Source organism: Camarhynchus parvulus, chromosome 24 (assembly GCF_901933205.1).
Source record: "Camarhynchus parvulus chromosome 24, STF_HiC, whole genome shotgun sequence".
Classification (NCBI taxonomy): Eukaryota; Metazoa; Chordata; class Aves; order Passeriformes; family Thraupidae; genus Camarhynchus; species Camarhynchus parvulus.
In genome coordinates, this window is record NC_044594.1 from 3112640 (window position 1) to 3131991 (window position 19352).

A 19352-nucleotide genomic window follows, 5' to 3' on the forward strand; every position below is an offset into this window, starting at 1 on the left:
CCTGAATCCCTCCTGCTGAGCTCCTAATTTAGGAGCCCCTAAATCCCATCTCCCTCATCCCCTCAGACCTTCAGGAACCTGAGTCCTGTCACCCTGAGGGAGCATGGGGAATCTCTGTGGGGAATCCTAGAGAGGGTCAGTGTCTGAGAGGGGCAGGGCTCGGTTTCTGAACCGAGAATTCTGCAGGAATTAGTGGAACTTTTCCAGCTTCCAAAATATCCCTCCTCCTTCTGCCACGGGCAAACAGGGTGAAAAAGGAAAGTGGTTTAGTGAGTAAGAACACGGCAAATTCAAAATAGAAGCAGAGGGGATTAAAGCAAATACCCAGAGTGTCCCAACCTGTGTTTACTGCCCAAATCCTGTGGCAATTCCTGCTTTTTTCAGGGGGTTCTTCCTGTGTTGTAACTTTGGGATTAAACTTGGCCACTGCAGCTCCCAGGAGGGAAATGCTTCTCAAAGCCATCCTCCAATCTCAGAGCCCAAGGCACCAAACTGCACGTGGATTTTTGCTGGAAGAGCTGGGAGAAAGTGACAGCATCTGCCTGACGTGAAATTCCCATCCTTAATTAGGGATTTCAAAAATAAATCCGGTTTTCTGAGCAGGATGGTGGGTGTTAAAAAAAAAAAATAAATAAAGGGAGGTTTTAATGATCTCAGTGAGATTCAAGTTTGTTGTCCACTTAATATGTGTTTTTGCACCCAGGAATTTCATAGAATCATGGAATCATTTGAGTTGGAAGGGTCCTTAAAGATTACCCTTTTCCCACCCCTTAATTTTAATTTAAAAATTTATGGCAGCAATGGGTTTGTGTGATACATCACACTACAAATATTACACAAATAAATCTGAGTTTAAAAGTTCCTGAGCTCTTAATTCTCCGTCCAATTCCCAGGTGGCACAAGGGACAAAAGGCTGATCCCTGCAGGTGATGGATGGAACATCTCACCTGCAAACAGCTCCTGCTCAGGCTGTTGGCCAGTGGGAAGGAGATGGATTTGGGATGGCAAATTTTCTGTGTGCTTCTCAAAAAAGGCTTCACCAGCACTGGCAGACCCTGCAAAAGAAGGGAATTCATGGTGGAATTAGAAATTAACTCCAGATTTTCCTCAGCTGCTGAGTGCTGGAGAGCCCAGCTCTGGGCACGTGCTGGGAGTGGCCTCAACGTGAATATTTTCCTTAGTTCTTTCCTCTCTGGATATCCCTGATTCTGAAACCTTCCTCTGAATATAACTGAGGCAAGCACAACACAGAAATTGCAGGATAATTAAAGAAAATCATGGGGAATAAATCCACATACCCTGTGTTCCACGGAGTGGCTTTAAAAGGCTGGGGTTATTCCTTCTCCCTCAGTCTGCACCAGCACTCGGCTACATGGGAGAAAAGGGATTGAAATTAAATTAAATTACATTAAATACCGTGTCTTGTTCATTATTAACACCTCCTAAACAGTGCTGAACCTCTCACTCTGTGCCATAACCCAGATTTTAGGGTTTTAAAGAACTGGCAGCAGGCTCAGACCTGGGCTAAGTTCTGAATTAAAACCCAAGCCATAAAAACAGCAATCAGAACCCCAAGTTCTGTGAAAGTTACCCCGGCCCCAAACGCTCCTTGCAGACTTTAAAGGTGAGAGATGTGACAGATGGCTGCTCCCGCAGCACGAGTGATGCAGCACCTCTGTACAAATATTGTGCTGTGCAAATATTCATCAGCTCGTTCCTGCCACAGCGGTGTCAGGTAAGATCATTAACACCACCCCTAATTTCCCTGATAAGTAGGCTGAGACAGGAGGGTGGAGAGCAATGTCTAAACTGAAGCAGTGAGTAACAAAGAGAGCTCTGAGCCATCCTCCCCTCTCAGAGTCCATGCAGGGCTTTTATTTTTAATTTTTTTTTTTTTTTTAATTCAAAAAATGACATCTTTGGGACAGTTTGAGCCCGTGCCAGCTGAAGTTTGACGGCACAAAAAAAAGCAAACAAACAATGGATTTCAGCTCACACCAGAACTAATGAAGCGTTGATGTTACACTGAAATGGGGCTCAGCTTAAGTATCCGTTTTTAACTCTCAGCTGAAGTGAAAACATTAATTCATGCAAATCAATGTTCCCTAAACAATAATTTTCCTCTAGAACGTTTCTTCTTTTTTAACATAAACTCTTATCTAACAGAACCAATTTAAAGGATTATATCTGCAGAGTTCAGCAATTAGCTCTGTAAATTGTTTTCCTTGAGTGTAGGGAAGGTTCCATTACACAGTGAAATATAAAGTGTATGCTATAGTCCATGAAAACCTCTCTTGGAACGATGATTATCCTTCAAAAAGGCTGGGATGAGGGCCAGATTACCAGAAAAAACTCAAGTTCTATTTGTACACCCAAAGCCCCCCTTTATTTCATGTAAGTATCCACTTGCAGCCCATCTTCAGGGGTTTTGAAAGGTAATTGCTTCTGTGGAACACCCACAGGTCGAGTTTTCCCTAAAACACAGCCCTGAAAATCCACTCTGAGGGATAAACAAGCAAATAGGAAAGGGGTGCACAGAAACAGGGGAGGGATGTGCATCAAACAGCCAAAAAAGGAGGGAAATGGCACTGAGGGCACTTCAGATGCTGCTGGAAGTGAGGATGGAGAGGCTCCTCCTCATCTGACTGCAAATCCAGAAAATCTCCTGAGGGGTTTGTAGAACAAAAATGCAGAGGGTGTAAAAGATGGCTGGAAGTCACCTGAACCATCACCCAAATTGTGGCTTCACTAAAAATGGAATCAAGCTTGAAGATCCTCCAGATTAAAGATGCCACAGCCTCACTGAGCTGCACTGATCTCCCAGGTCTGGTGGTCCTCCTCTCCTTAAATCCAACCAGAATTTCTCCTGAAGTGACAGAAGGGTTTTCTTCCTGTGGTTTGAAGGCAGCTTCATTCAACCAGGGCACCCACAGGTGACACCACCACGACTCCCTCCCCGCTCTGCTCCTGAGCCTCAAGGTCCTCCTTGGCACAAAACACATCCCTTGTTTTCCATGGATGCCTTGGTCAAAAAGTTGTATCCATCCATCCATGAATCCATCATCCATCCATGGATCCATCCATGGATCCATCCATCCATCCATCCATCCATCCATGGATCAATCATCCATCCCCCCATCATCCATCCATCCATCCATGAATCCATCATCCATCCATCCATCCATCCATCCATCCATCCATCCATCCATCCATCCATCATCCATCCATCCATGAATCCATCATCCATCCATCCATCCATCCCTCCATCCATCCCAGCAATCCAGACGCTTCCAGCAAATCCTGATTCAATTCCTCAATCCCGAAACCCCAATTCAATCCAAGTCCTGGAACACACATGAGGTGGTGCCAGGCACACAGAGAGGACAAATTGCCCAGAAGAAAATCCAGGAACCCCAATTCCTCATCTTCCCTGTTACCTGTGACACCAAACATCTTTTGGGGATGAAGAGAGAAGCAAAGCTCCTCATGCAGAGCAGTCCCACGGGGTCTCAGCCCAGCTGATCAATTTTGGTGCCTCCCAGAGCTTCCACCATTCCACCAGCGACTTACAGAGCGAGAGCCAGCTCGGAGCAGCCACAAAACACAACCCTGATTTATTCCAAACCCATTCTATTTATCGCTGTCACTTCTCTTCCCCATGCCAACATGCACACGCTCAGGAGACAGACACATTTCCATGCTCTCAGCTGGGAATCGTGTTCCTGCAAGGCTGGTGGATGATGCACAAACTGTCTCTATTTGTGTCCCCCCTTTCAGATGGCAGGGTGCCCACCAAACAAGCTGATTATCACTTGCCCTGGGCTATCAAGGCAAGGCAATGGTATGTTTAGATCAGCAAACTACATAACAATATAAATGTCATCTATTCCACGAGAAGCTTTGGCAGGATTTTGCATCTCGCTCCTCTTTGCGGGGATGTGCCAAAAAGAAACATGAAGGCTTGCAGGAGGAAAGGGGGGCACGGGGTTCCCACCCCTTCCTGCTTGCCAAAACACGTTGTGCAGCACTGGGTGTCTCGTTGCCATCCCCCAGGACCATCCCAAGGTGTCAGATGATCCATGAACACCCCGGTAGGGATATAAATATACAGAGAGAGCTCCTTTTTCTGCTCAGCCAGGCTCACAGGCAGAAATGAGGCACAAGCAGCGTGGCTGGCACAGCTCAGGACATGATCTGTACCCTTGCCCAGAAAGGATGGCAGCCAGCCCGAGGAGAACAGCCCTGGGTGGGCACTGCCTGGGCAACATCTCTGCTGCCAGGGCAAGGCTGCAGCAACGCCCAGCAGCTCTGGTGGAGAGTGGGGTCAGGACACTGGGACTGGGACACTGGGATTAGGACACTGGGATTGGGGTACTGGGATTAGGACACTGGGATTGGGACACTGGGATTGGGACACTGGGATTAGGACACTGGGATTGGGGCACTGGGACTGGGACATTGGGATTGGGACACTGGGATTGGGGCACTGGGACTGGGACACTGGGATTAGGACACTGGGATTGGGGTACTGGGATTAGGACACTGGGATTAGAACACTGGGATTGGGGCACTGGGATTAGGACACTGGGATTGGGGCACTGCAGCTCTGGTGGAGAGAATGGGATCAGGACACTGGGACTGGGACACTCTGTTGGAGAACGGGCTCAGGACACTGGGATTGGGGCACTGGGATTGGGGCACTGGGACTGGGACACTGGGATTGGGGCACTGCAGCTCTGGTGGAGAGAATGGGATCAGGACACTGGGACTGGGACACTCTGTTGGAGAACGGGCTCAGGACACTGGGATTGGGACACTGGGACTGGGACACTGGGATTGGGACACTGGGATTGGGGCACTGGGACTGGGACACTGGGACTGGGACACTGGGATTGGGACACTGGGATTGGGACACTGGGATTGGGGCACTGGGACTGGGACACTGGGATTGGGGCACTGGGATTGGGACACTGGGATTGGGGCACTGCAGCTCTGGTGGAGAATGGGATCAGGACACTGGGACTGGGACACTCTGTTGGAGAACGGGCTCAGGACACTGGGACTGGGGCACTGGGACTGGGACACTGGGACTGGGACACTGGGATTGGGACACTGAGATTGGGACACTGGGATTGGGGCACTGGGATTGGGACACTGGGATTGGGGCACTGGGACTGGGACACTGGGATTAGGACACTGGGATTGGGGCACTGAGATTGGGACACTGCGACTCCACTGGAGAATGGGATCAGGACATTGGGATTGGGACATTCTGTTGGAGAATGGGATCAGGACACTGGGACTGGGACACTGCAGCTGGCCTGGCACTCTTTAGGATCTGATTCCTACTGCAAACCTGTGTGACATGGAATGAGGGGCTGGGGATGGCTCCTGGTGAGGGAAAGATGCACCAAAAGAGAGAAAAAAGCAGGAAAGAGTACCCAGAAAACCATCCTAGCACGGTGTGCTCAGGGGAACAACAAATTTATATAAATTCACAGCAAGATCCTTTATCCTGGCTACTTATTAACTTGATTGAAGTTTGATTTGCACGGCAGACACTCAAACCCCTTGAATGAACTCTTCCCACCCATTTCTGAGCAAGGTTCCTTCTCTGAGATGCTCCTCACTGCTCTGCACAACCCCACTGCATCTCAATCTCTCCATTCAAGTCTTGGCTCAGTGCTGGAACCACGCACAGCAAAGTTCCACAGGGCCTCTCCTAAGGACATAATGCAAAAGGTCACTTAGCACAAATTCCTACTTGAAAATGGAAGGGTGTTTTACTTCGTTATGCTAATGAAAAATCAGAAATTTTGTATTTCTGATATTAAAGAGAAGCCCTGAACTTTTTCTTAGTCATGCCTTTCCGCTATTGCATATTCCCCAAAAATTCATATTTACAATACCTTCTGTTACCAATTTCTTTTATTTCTGAGAACAGAAATGACTCTGAAATACTTTTGTTTGCTTAGCAATATCCAGATGCATTAAACTCTCTTACATAAGAGGATTTGTACTTTACATTAAAGTTTTCAGGGGAGAGATATTTAAAAGATTACGAAATATGCTTGCAAAAAGAATTAAAAAAAAAAAAAAGAAGAATGTTGGAACACATCCATCAATATTTCAGTATAAATTGTTGAAGCACCAGAATTACATGGTGCAATTATCTCACAGAATGTATAGCTCCTAGCACTGATCTTTATGTTCAACAGAAAAAATGGTTTAATACATCACAAATGAATGTTCATTAAGTTGTTGGGGAGAATTCTGTCATAATTGAATAATGAAGCGACTGCACCTTGAGCATCTGCTTCAAAACTCTGCTGCTGTGACTGGATCCAGCACAAGGGGTCTTTTATGGGATATTTCTGCCAACACCAAGCTCTGTACAGAGTCAGTTTTTTTCTGTTTATAAAGTCAGATCGTTTCTGATTATTATTTTCTGATTGTTTTTCTGATTTGTTCTGATTATTCACCACAGATCTGATCAGGACTCTCTCTGTGAGCAGTTCAGATTATTGAACAAGTCAGTGGCACTTCTGATCCTTGTGGGTCCCTTCCAACTCAGAATATTCCAGGATACTTCAAATGAGCTGGACAATTGGTTCCAAGAAAATATTGTGTACAAAGACTTGGATTTCTCCCAAGTTTTGGGGTTTTTAAAAGAAATTAGTGTCAATTGTGTTACTAGGTCACAGAGCCTATTATTATTATTATTATTATTATTATTATTATTATTATTATTATTATTATTATTATTATCCCAGTGAGCAGTGCCACACTGTACATGGAATATTGAACAAAATCAGTGGCACTTCTGATCCTTGGGAGTTCCTTTCCAACTCAGAATTTTCTGTGACACCTCAGATGAGCTGGACAACAAGCTCCAAGAAAATACTGTGTAAAAAGATTTGGATTTCTCCCAGGTTTTGGGGTTTTCAAAAGAAATTCAGTGACAATTCTGTTAATATGTCACAGAGTCTTTTTTCAGTATTATTATTGTTATTATTATGACGATGATGATGAATATTATTATTATTTTCCCTCATATTCTGCCTTTGTAGCAACAGCTCCCATCCACTGATCCAAAGTGTTTGGTGACCTAGAGCAGAGGCTGGACAGAGTTACAGAATAAAGCAGGGATTTATTCAAAGGATCTCCTCAATGGAGGCACCTTGGGCAGCACAAGAGCCCAGCCAGGGCTGCACCCAAGATGAACCAAAATGGTCACGAAATGAACCCAAGATGAACCCAAAATGGTCCCAAAATGAACCCAAGATGAACCCAAATGGTCCCAAAATGAACCCAAGATGAACCAAAATGGTCCCAAAATGAACCCAAGATGAACCAAAATGGTCCCAAAATGAACCCAAGATGAACCCAAAATGGTCCCAAAATGAACCCAAGATGAACCCAAAATGGTCCCAAAATGAACCCAAGATGAACCCAAATGGTCCCAAAATGAACCCAAGATGAACCAAAATGGTCCCAAAATCCCCGACCGCTCCCGGGGTCTCTCCCTTGGATCAGTTCTGCTCCATTTGCACCTTGCAGTTCATTGTCCCATTCCAGCTTTAGCCCCTGCAGTCCCACCCTGCTTGTTTTTCTCTCTCCAGCCCACGGTGTTTGTGCTCTGGGGCTGAGATTTGGATCATTTGTCCTTGGTGCCCAGCTGGAGCAGGAATTGTTTTGTCTCCCTGCTCTGTGCACAGAGCTCACCATCCCCTCATGTGAACCCAGACCCACACACTAAAGCAGCACAGAACCTGAAAAACAGAAAAGCCAAAACCTGAGCCATCAGGTTTAAAAAAATCCCTTTGGGGTTTGGGGGCTTTGGGGTAATGGGTGACACAAGGAGAGCCCTGCCAGAACCCCCATGGCCAGTTTGGGCTCAGCCCCGCTGTGGATGTCCAGGCTGGCTGTTCCCTGGCAGTAAATATGCAAAGTTCCCCCCTGGCACACAAAGGGAGCAGTTTTTCCGCTGCTGTAGATCAGGCCGTGGATAATCAGCCCGCTATTCACTTCCCCGGCGCTGCGGAAGCGCAATCAGGAAAGCATTATGAGCAAAAACCTGCCCTGCAGGGATAGACTTGCTTTAATAATGTTTATGACTTGTCCATATTGTATTTATGTCTGGAAGTTGATTCCTTGGGTTTTCCCACCCTTCCCCCCCACAAAAGACAATTTGCAAGCTGGATGCTCCACCAGGAGAAAAAGGGGGAAGTGCTGATGGACACTCTCCTCCCTCCAGGCTCAAGATCCAGCCAGAAATAACACTTGATTTGATTTGATTTGATTTTTTTCCCAACCTCACCTTTTCCTGGAGTGCCTGATTCAAAACCAAGCCAGTGTTTCACAAATTAACAGGTCTGGCCTCATGAAAGTGCCAAAGGTGGATCAGGTGCTGCCCTCCTGTCCTGAAAGCCAGCCCAGGGTTGATGCCACAGCCAGCAACAATGGGAGAAAATGATTGGAGATTTCCCCCAGCATCTCACAATTTTCACTGAGTTCTTTTAAAGGCCAGAAATAACACTTGATTTGATTTTATTTCTTTTTTTTTTCCCAACCTCACCTTTTCCTGGACTGCCTGGTTCAAAACCAAGCCCGTGTTTCACAAATTAACAGGTTTGGCCTCGAAAAAGTGCAAAGCTTTGGGCAGGTGCTGCCCTCCTGTCCTGCAAGCCAGCCAGGATTGATTCCACAGCCAGCAATAATGGGAGAAAACGACTGGAGATTCCCCCAGAATCTCACAATTTTCACTGAGTTCTTTTCAAGCCATCCATCTCAGCCTCCCAGATCCATCCCAGAAGAGCCAATCTGCAGAGCAATTGCAGGGACACGGGCTGGGAGAAAAAACAGGCAGAGATTTGCTCCATCTCCACACTCCCAGACAGCTTTTGCTGGGTTTGCTCTCCCTGGGTTATTCCACTTGGATTCCACCTTTCCTTCCTGCAAAACCTGCCCCAAACTTGCCAGTCTTCCAAGGTTTTCAAGTCACCAAACGCTGAAGGTTTGGTTTAATCGTGGCAGGTAAACGTGATGGCAAAGGCATGCACAGAAATTGAATATCCAGGGAGGAAGGCACACAAGAACTCCTGAATCCCAGGGATTTCCTGGGTGTTTTGCTGCATTTCCCTGCTGTCCAAGTGCTCTCACACTGCTGGGAGGCAGGAAAATGTCACCTCTGCCTTTGTGGGATCCAGAGCTGGATCCAGCCATGGCTCAAATCTTTGGGCACAAAAACCTTCCCCAGGCTGAGGGACATCTGGCCTGGCAAACCATCCCCTCCTGAGAACAAACCCCAGCCCATCCTGGCACAAACACCCCAAAATGAGGCAGGAGCAGTCGGATAATTTTGGGACCCAACCAGAACGAGTGTCTGGGCTCCCCAAACTCCAGCAGATCCTCCCAAACCTCCTCGGCTGGACAGAGAGCAAAGCTGAGCCTGAGGGAGCTTTGAGAGCACCAAAGGGAGAAATCTGGATTTCATCCTTGCCCTGGGGGCTCTCCATGGCTCCTGCGGGGAGATGGGGATGAGGAATCACTGCCAAAGGCTCTGCTGACCTCTCCCTGCAGCCTGGGCACGCAGCAAGGGCAGGTGGAGGTGAGCATCTGTGGCTCCCGTGCCTCGCAGCTGCCCTGCACTCAAAGCTTTGTTCTGTTTTACAGCACTAAAAGACAAAATAAACAAGTCAGTCATGATTTCACTCGCCTGTGAGCCCGTATTTGCCTACAAGAAAAGCCCCCAAAAGCCACAAGCTTTCCTTTTTATTTACCTCTTTTATCTTTGCTTATTTTCTCTGGTGAAAAGTAACCCAACCTTGGCTGGCTACAAACCCAGGCAGAAACAAAAACCCTCTTGAATTCCTCTTCATTATAAATGGATTGTCAATGTGTTAAATAAATCAGTGAAAATGGAAATCCAAAAATAAATAGCCATCCTGCTGTTGCTATGACAACTCAAATTTTTTACCTGGACAGAGATTTTCTGTTTCACAGTTCGGAATCGCTGAAAAGGAGGGTCACATTTATTTTATTTATTTATTTATTTTTAATCCTGGCACATTTCACCACCTACCCCCCAACATAAAAAAAAAAAGGGGGGGGATTATTTTTGGTTACTTTTTAGCAAATGAGGGGAAGATCAAAGAGAGGAGCTATTTTTCACAGCAGACAGGAGAAAGGAGACACATTCCATTTACAACAACAGAGCTCAGCCCAGAAAGGACAGAGAGCACGAAAAAATTCAGGATTTCAAGGCTTTCATGTGGCCCTGCCAGGCAAAAAGCAGGGCACATATAGAGCAAGATTAACATAACTTAAAACCGTATTTTGGCTCATTTATTGAAGCAGTTTTACCATGGGAAAAAGCAACATCACCTCAGAACAGCAATAAATATTTTCCAACTTGTGCCTTTGTTGGTGTCAGTGAAATGTGTGTTTAAATGACCCAGACTGCAAAATTAATGCATTTCCTGGTGCTTAAAATGGGAGAAACCAACCCAAATCCCCAAAAATCCATGTGGGAAAGCTCGAAGCACTGAAAAATCCCATTTTGCAGCGGAATTATCTCGTGATCTACCCCAAGGAACATTTTGGGGTGGGAAATTGAGGGGAATTCACCAAGAGTTACCTCAGGTGTCACTTGGGACTCCCTGGCCAAGCCCAGCAAAGTCACATAAAGGTCTTTTATTCCATTTTACCTGCTTTAAATAATCTACTTGGTATCTGCTTGTCTGGAGCCTGGTGGGTGGATGATTCACAGATCAGAGAACACCTTCATCTCTTGGCTGGCACACAAGCAAGGAGCCTTTCCTTCACCCCAAGAGGTAACAAAAAAAAAAGAAAAAAACCCAGCCAAAAAAATACTTGAAAAAGTTCAAAAATTCAAAAACGCAGCTAAAAAAAAACCCTGCTTGAAAAAATAGCATCCCTTTGGTTTGTTTCCATCGGCCAATTTCTTTGTTAAATAAAATGAGTTTTCCAAAAAAATGGAGTCTTGGCCAAAATGTTTTCTTCGGGTTGAAACTTGGTGACTTGTTAAAATAACAAAATAATAAATAAAAACAAAAAAAATCAGACTCAAACAAACAAACAACCCCCAAAATATTCAGAGTTGGGGGCAGGAAAGAAGCAGCACAGAAGGAAAATGGTCCCAGGGAAGAATCTCCACAAATCAGCCTTTTGCACCAAAAAAATGCCTTTTGTCACAAAATATCTTGACTTGCATTCAATGGAATGAATTAATCTCGGTCAAAATTCAGCCTAATGGCAAGAAAATGCTAAATACACCCCAAAAAATCAGCCAACCAAGGGAGAAATTCTCACGGAATCATAGGCAGGGTAAAGAGCTTTTGCACTGAAATGTCATTTTTTTTTGTTATTAATGTGTGTTCCTCCCAGTTGCTGGGGTTTTTATGGCTCTCTCCACACACATATGCACACACACAGGGATGGGGAAAGTGCTCCAAACAAATCTGGGTGTTTGCATCCTGCCTTGCCCGAAAAGCAAAGCAGACTGTTCAAGCAGCAGCCGCTGAAAGCAAAGCATTCAATTCTCCTCAGAGGCTCGTTTTCCTCTAAATGGGCCTCTCAGACTCGGTGACAACTCTTAGCTGCTTCAGAAAAAGGAAAAAAAAATAGAAAAAAAAAAAAAGAGAGAGGAAAAAAAAAAAAAAAGAACCTATTTTCCAGTGCAAAGTAATCCCTGCTCCATTGCCATGGCACCAGACATCCGTCTCTTTCTTTCATTGACCAGACGAGGTCCTCCTCAGCCTCTAGCTCCCTTTTTTTTTTAAAAAAAAAATAGATTTTTTTTTTTGGTTCATGCATGTGTCTGTGTGTGTGTGTGTGTGTGCTCCTGAATTTGTTTCCTCGGTAGGAAAAGGAGTCATTAAAGTATTAGTTGGGGTTGATTGATTTCTTCGGGGAGAGCTGGTGGGGCTTTGTGGGGATCTCAAAAAACAGAGGTGCAAGGTTGGGATAAGAAAAGGAAGATGCAGCTTGCCCCTTGGAAAGGCAAAGAGCCCCCTTGGCAGGCTGGGAGTTGAATCCCTTCCAAAAAAAACTCGGTGGTGATTTCTTCAAGGTATTGTGAGCGCCCGTGAGATAAAGGAGGAGGACAATGTAATCTCTTTTTGCTTTTAACTCCAGAGCAGTTTACATGATTGTGCCATGGCTGAGGGGCTGGCTGCCTGCAGACTGCAGCAAAATATAAAAGGAGGAAAACAAAACAAAAAAGCAGAAACGGAGACAGATTAAAATGAAAAAAAAAAAATAGAAAGAAACAATAAAAATTAAATGTACACATATATATACACTCAAAAACAAAGCAGTGCTGGAAATCACACAGAGGTTACCAAAACCACCTTAACTCTGCTCCTTTTTTTGTTTTCTTTTCCTTTTATCCTCTCCTGCTTCCCAAGTTAAGGAAACCCAGCCCAAATTCAGCTTTTTGGGGTGCATTACAACATTTCTGGCTGATGACTCAGCATCTGTTGCTTTCTTTCCTTATTTACTGGGTCTGTTTAAAAGGCACCCCTGGCTCTGGGGAGGGTTTAGGGTTAGGGGTGGGCGATTTGCAGGTGCCTGGGGGGTTTTTGGGGGCAATAATTCAGCACCTTGGCAGGATGTGGCTCTTGGGTGGCTGGGAAACGTGTGACTCTGATTTCCCCATCAGGGCAAGAGAACCTGATGGGTTTTGCAGGGAAAACAAAGGAAATTTTCCCTGACGCAGAGGGAAACACCTTTAGTGCAATTTCTGGGGTTTTTTTACTAACAAATACCCCCCAAAAGGAGCCCTGAGCAGACAGATGGCTCTGAGCTGCCTAATGCCACGCTTCACCTTTGGATTTCATAAAAAAATCAATTTCCAGTGGCATCTGCAGGCCGGGGCAGGAGGAGGGAGCAGGGCCAGGGCCTCCCAATGCCCCATTGATCCCCCTGGCTCCTGCAGTCTGTTTCTGCTCCTAAAAACCCACTGGCTCCACTTGAAAAAATTCACAAAAATCCAGATTTTAAAGTTTCATTTTCTAGTTTTTAACCCCACATCTCTCATTCCTAAAGACTCCTCTGTGCATCTTTCTGTGCATGTCCAACATTTCAGTCCACCCAGGCAACTCCTGGAATTATAATGTGGATTTTGCTGTTGGATGGCACAGCACTATACAGAAAACAACAATTTCAAGTCCATCAATGAATTCCAACAAATTCAGCCCAAGAAATCCAGGAAAGGGAGGCAATGCTGAGGGAGGCACTACTCAGCAATCCCCATTTCAGGAATTAAATGAATATAAGCAATCTGATGTTTCATACTTTAGGATTTTTTAAACTAGATTTTCCTCCTAAAAACCACTGGCTCCACTTGAGAAAATTCACAAAATCCAGATTTTAAAGTCTGATTTTCTACTTTTTAACCCCACATCTTTCATTCCTAAAGACTCCTCTGTGCATCTTTCTGTGCGTGTCCGACAGTTCAGTCCACCTTGGCAATTCCTGGAATTCTAACGTGGATTTTGCTGTTGGATGGCACAGCACTACAGGGGAAAACAACAATGCTCAATTCTGCACTCAGCACAGAGCCAGAGGGTTATAAATTCCTAGAAAAGTTCCCAGCAGAAAGGGAGGTGGATTTTTGGGGGCAGAGCCCAGGGTTGCAGAGGTTTTTGAGTGGCCCCTTCCCACTCTGCTTCCCCAAAAGGTGTTGGGCATCTGATTTAGGGGCACCTGAGGGTGACCCAGTGCTGTGGCATGGTGGCATTTCCCAGAGGCACCGTTTAGCCCAGATTTTCTTATTTAGGTTGCTGGGCACAGAAAGGGGAAGGGAGAAGGAGAAGCAGAGGGGTGAGGTGATGTCCAGCACGTTCCTGACATCATCTCATCCCCCTGAGCCCATTCCTCAGCCTGGAATTCCTCCCAGCCAAGGCCAAGAGGACAATTCTGCTGGGGGCACAAGGGACAAAGGTGCCTTGCTGTGTTCTGGGTGCTTTGGCACTCACACATCTCAAAACTCATCTCCCACTGCTGTAAGGAAAATGCGTCTGCCCCATTTGGCACAACTGTGAAACCAACTCCTGTCTGACACCTCCCTGAGCGCCAGGAGCTCACACAGAGAGCCAGGGGGAGCCTCCTGCCACCCCATTCCAGGGTCAGAATGTCCTACAGCCCTCAGGAGAAGCTTCCTTCCATCCTCATTCCATGGTGAACATCTCCTTCAGGAGAAGCCTCAGGAGAAGCCACCTTCCATCGCCCTCAGGAGAAGCCTCCTGCCACCATTCCAGGGTCAGCATCTCCTACAGCCCTGATAAACACAGGAGACTTTTCTATTCCTTTTCTATTCCAGGAGATTCTGGACTCCAGGAAGATTCCCTGGCTTGTTTTATACTCAGCAGTGGGTCCAACATGCACATTCAATCTCTAGCACCAGGAACTGCAGTAAATCGAGCCCAGGGAGGACAAAAGAGGAGAGAAAACTCTCCAGCTCCTTGGAAAGGATGGGTAGCAGTAAGGGAATGCTGCTTCCTTAAGCTGGGAGGGGAGGGAATTATGAGATCTCTCCCCGTTTTTAGTTCTCTCTTCCACCCAACCCCATGTCTGTAATTTAACACCTTCCCTGGAATATTTTCCTGCCTCCTCTGAAACATCTGGGTAGAGGTTATGAACTCCAGTGTGGTTCCTGCTGCAAAAAAAAAAGGGAATGCCATGGAGCAAGATGGCAAATGTTGTTCAATTAGTCAGGAACTCGTTTGTGCTTAATGACCTTTATGGTCAGACTCAGTTTCTGGAAGGTGGAGCTGGGACATGGATATAAAAATGGCTTTGAAATAAAACCTCTGTTCCTGCACCCAGAAAAATTCTGCACTAATTCCAGCCCAGAGGCCCCGAACCTGATGTCCCTCACCCCACATTCCATCACACATTTGCTCTTTGCAGCCAGCACCTGATGGGATTTTTTTTTTCCTTGCTTATTTTTCTACTCACAGCCCCTCCTGAGGGTATCCTGGGATTGCCTCTAAAACTGCCTCCTTCCCACCAGGATTTTTATGCAGACAAATAAAACGTAAAGCACGAGCAAACCACGTGGGCAGCATTTCACATTTCACACCTTGACCTCTCGCAGGCACAAAGCAGCTGAAAGAAACACCAAAAATAGAGCCGGGTCAAATACAACTGGGGTGAGCTTCACACAGAGCACACCTCACACCGGGCTGAATCCAAAACGCAGCACAAGCACATCCTGCTCCCTCATTCCAAGCAGCTCTTTCGACCTGCAGGACGAAAATGATGGGATTTGCCCAAATCCCATTGTCTGTGCTCGTCTCCTCTTCCCTCCGTATCCAATTCCGCAGACAACCAGAAGAGGGGGATCACATACAGGGCTGACCAAAGGGTGACTTCAGCACCAGAAGCGGTTTGCCTTGAACAGATTTTTTTATTAATTTAAATTTGCCCTTTCCCCACCCTAATTCCCACTGGTGATGGGGAAAAAAAAATCCCCTCCTCTCCAAGAATCCCATGTGAACAAAGCTGCAGTCAGTGAGGCGAGGTGGTAACAGAATAATTTATGGTGGTTTTAGGAGGAAAAGTGTGGCTTTAAGTGAAATCACACTAAATTAAAAAGAAAGAAAAAAATTACTTCCTGAGAAAAAGTAATACTGGAACAAAAAAGGAATAATAATGGGAAACAATGGGCCTCTGAGCAGCTCCTGTGGACCTGGTTCAGGTTCCACAAGTTGCAATAAAGCAGCAAAATGCTGACAAACAGCCTGGCTGGCACAGAAATCACATCCATCCTTCCTTTTCTTAATTTTGGAGGGAGAAACAACAGCACAGCACTCAGAGAGAACAGGGCAGGAACTTCCCCAGCCCTTCCTCAGGTCGGCCGGGGAGAAGCCAAGCCCAGGGCCGGCCTGGATTTGACACACCCCACAAGGAGCAAAAGTCTCAAATTCTCCCGCCAAAGCCCTGGAATTCAAGGGGAAACCTTGAACCCTGCAGTCATTAGGAGACAATTAAGAATTGATCAGCTTTCCCTGCCCCAGGCTGCAGCCTCACAAGTCATCCCTCCCTCTCTGCTGCCCTGCACCTGCCCCTACTGCCATTTTCCTCCCTCAGACATTCCAGGACACCCCACAGCTCCCAAATCCCTGCTTTTCCAGCACCCCCAAATCCTCCCTTGCAGCAGTGCACCCCCAAGGCCACAAAAGAGTCCAATTCCTGCTTTACAGGGATTTGCCTTTCTGCCTTTGAATGCTGAATTCAGCAGATTCTGGCACCAGGGAGAAATGGATCAGGCACCCAAATCCCGTAGGCTGCCACACAAATCCTTGCCATTGTCCCTCAGTTTGCTTGTGGCAGGTTGATGCAATGCATCACCACACAGCAAATTTAAAAAAAAAATAAAAATCCTCCCCAAAAAACCCATTTAGATGTTGTGGGACATCAAAAAGGAGGAAGGATTGATGCTGATTTAGCCAAGGTGGGACCCAGGTGTCGCCCAAGAAAAGCTAAAAAAAATAAAATAAAAAATTAAATCTATTTTCCCTGGCTTACTTTCACAGAAGAAAGAAAGCAGCTTCAGAAATAATCCAGGCAGGCCCCTGGGGAGAAGGAGGAGGAATAAAAAAAGGAAAAAAAAAATAGAGAAAGCAAAGCAAAGCAAAGCAAAGCAAAGCAAAGCAAAGCAAAGCAAAGCAGCTCCTTCTGGTGTTGCCAGCCCGGGGGAAGGAGGGGGCGAGTCTGGCAGGGCAGGGCAGCCGGGCCGGGATGGGGCACACCCGGACAATCGGATGAGCAGCGCTGGTCAGGAACAAAAGCCATCTGCTGAGCGCGACAGGAGCGGGGACAAAGGCGGGGCAGCCCCGGCCAGGTGCCAGGGTCAACGGCATCCCATGGCCCGCGGGGATCGATAATGCTGAAAAACCCCGGCGGGAAAATCGCCGCGAACGCACTGCAGGAGGGATGGAGATGATGGAAAAGGCCGGCGTGACACTGGGCAGCCGCGGGGGTTTGGGGTTTGTGGGGCTTGTGGGGTTTGTGGGGATGCTCCACAATGAGATCCTGCTGGGTTTGGGCACCCCGAAATGGGAGAGCTCGGGTTTGGGGAGCTGTGCCCACGTAAAGAGGGTGTTTGATAACAAACCCCACTTCCCAAAGTGGGGAAGGGTTTGTGGGGTTTGTGGAGATGCTCCACAATCAGAATGAGATCCTGATGGGTTTGGGCACCCCGAAATGGGAGGAAAGCAAGGAGAGCTCGGGTTTGGGGAGCTGTTGACAAACCCCACTTTGGGAGTGGTTTTGGGAGCTTGCGAGGATGAATTGTTTGGTGCCCCAAAATGAAGCAAGAAGCTTTTGGGACTTCCCAAGTGGGGAAGGGTTTGTGGGGTTTGTGGGGTTTGTGGGGATTGTGGGGACGCTCCACAATGAGAATGAGATCCTGCTGGGTTTGGGCGCCCCAAAATGGGAGGAGAGCAAGGAGAGCTCGTGTTTGGGGAGGTGTGCCCATGTAAAGAGGGTGTTTGATAACAAACCCCACTCCCCAAAGTGGGAGTTTGGGGTTGTGGGGATGCTCCATGCTGGAGAATGAGATCCTGCTGGGTTTGAATGCTCCAAAATGGGAAAGAGCAAGGAGAGCTCGGGTTTGAGGAGCTGTGCCCACGTAAAGAGGGTGTTTGATAACAAACCTCACTTCCAAAAGTGGGGAAGGGTTTGTGGGATTTGTGGAGATGCTCCACAATGAGAATGAGATCCTGATGGGTTTGGGCACCCCAAAATGGGAGGAGAGCGAGGAGAGCTCGGGTTTGGGGATGTGCCCATGCAATAGGGTGTTTAATAACAAACCCCACTTCCCTAAACGCCCCCTCAGCTGTCAGAGACTGTTCCAGCTCCTAAATGTGCATTTCTCTGTGTGTGCTCACCCCCACCCAAATTATCCATCAATAACCAGGGGCAAGCCAGATGCTGGAAGAACAAATAGCTGAGGAGTTTGAGCCTAAAATTTGGAATGCTCCTCCTTCAAGCCTTGTTGATCCTTTCTCAGGCCACCTCTCCTCTCCGTGCCTCAGTTTCCCTTTTGTGAGACAGGATTTATGCATCCTGTGAGAGGAACAGTCCTGGAAAACAGGACAGCCCCTGATGCTGCAGTAAATAGGGCAGGCAAGAACCCACATTTCCATGGGAAGAATTGGTTTAACCCAATTATTAATACACCATTTACTCAGAATTAACGACAATGAAAAGCAGCAAACTCCCAATAAGTGATGTTTCAACAGGTCCTGCTTTTTCTGCAGGACAGACTCAACCTGGGGATGGGTTTACAAATCACCTTTACACAAAATGCTTCACTTATTTCAACCTCTAGTTCCAAATTGCAGGTGATGGCATTATTTTTGGGATGATATTTGGGATTAGAGCAAATCCCCCTCCTTATTTCAGACTCAAAGTCAGGTTATATCCCTCAGCTCTTTGTAATTTGTGTGACCACAAATTACATCACATTCAGCACATCATGGAAAAAAAAAATAATTTTTTTTTTCACACAAAAGCTTTGGAAGGATCCCCTCCCCCTTGGAAACATGTTTCATACTTTAAGATTTTTTAAACCACATTTTGCTCCTAAAAACCACTGGCTCCACTTGAGAAAATTCACAAAATCCAGATTTTAAAGTTTTTTTAGTTTAACTCCACACCCTTTCATTCCTAAAGACTCCTCTGTGCATCTCTCTGTGCATGTCCAACAGTCCAGTCCACCTTGGCAATTCCTGGAATTATAATGTGGATTTTGCTGTTGGATGGCACAGCACTACAGGGAAAACAACAATTTCAAATCCATCAATGAATTCCAACAAATTCAGCCCAAGGAATCCAGGAAAGGGAGGCAATGCTGAGGGAGGCACTACTCAGCAATCCCCATCTCAGGAATTAAATGAATAAAAGCAATCTGAAGCAAAGAGGAACAAAATAGCAGAGCACACATTTCCACTTCCCCTGGCATCTCCCTCTCTCAATCATCTAAATGGTTCATTTAACCTGCTCCTAAGTGCCCCTGTGGAAAAAAAAAATGCAAATTTTCATCCAAGTCAAAATGACTCATCACTTAAACAGGAGGATCTGCACCCAAGTCAGCAAAGAAGTGAAAAGCGAAATCAGGGACGCAGATAAGCCACGAAGCCACGAGCAAAGCTGAGTCTACATCAAAGAGCAGCAGAGAAAACCCGGCTTAAAAATGGTTCTGAGTGCCAGAAAGTCGTGTCTTGGCCTGAGAGGTTCCACCAAAGCATCACCAAGCCCAGATTTCTGGGACCTGAAGCAAAACCCCTCCTGTGGGAGGGCGGGTGAGGGCTGGATGA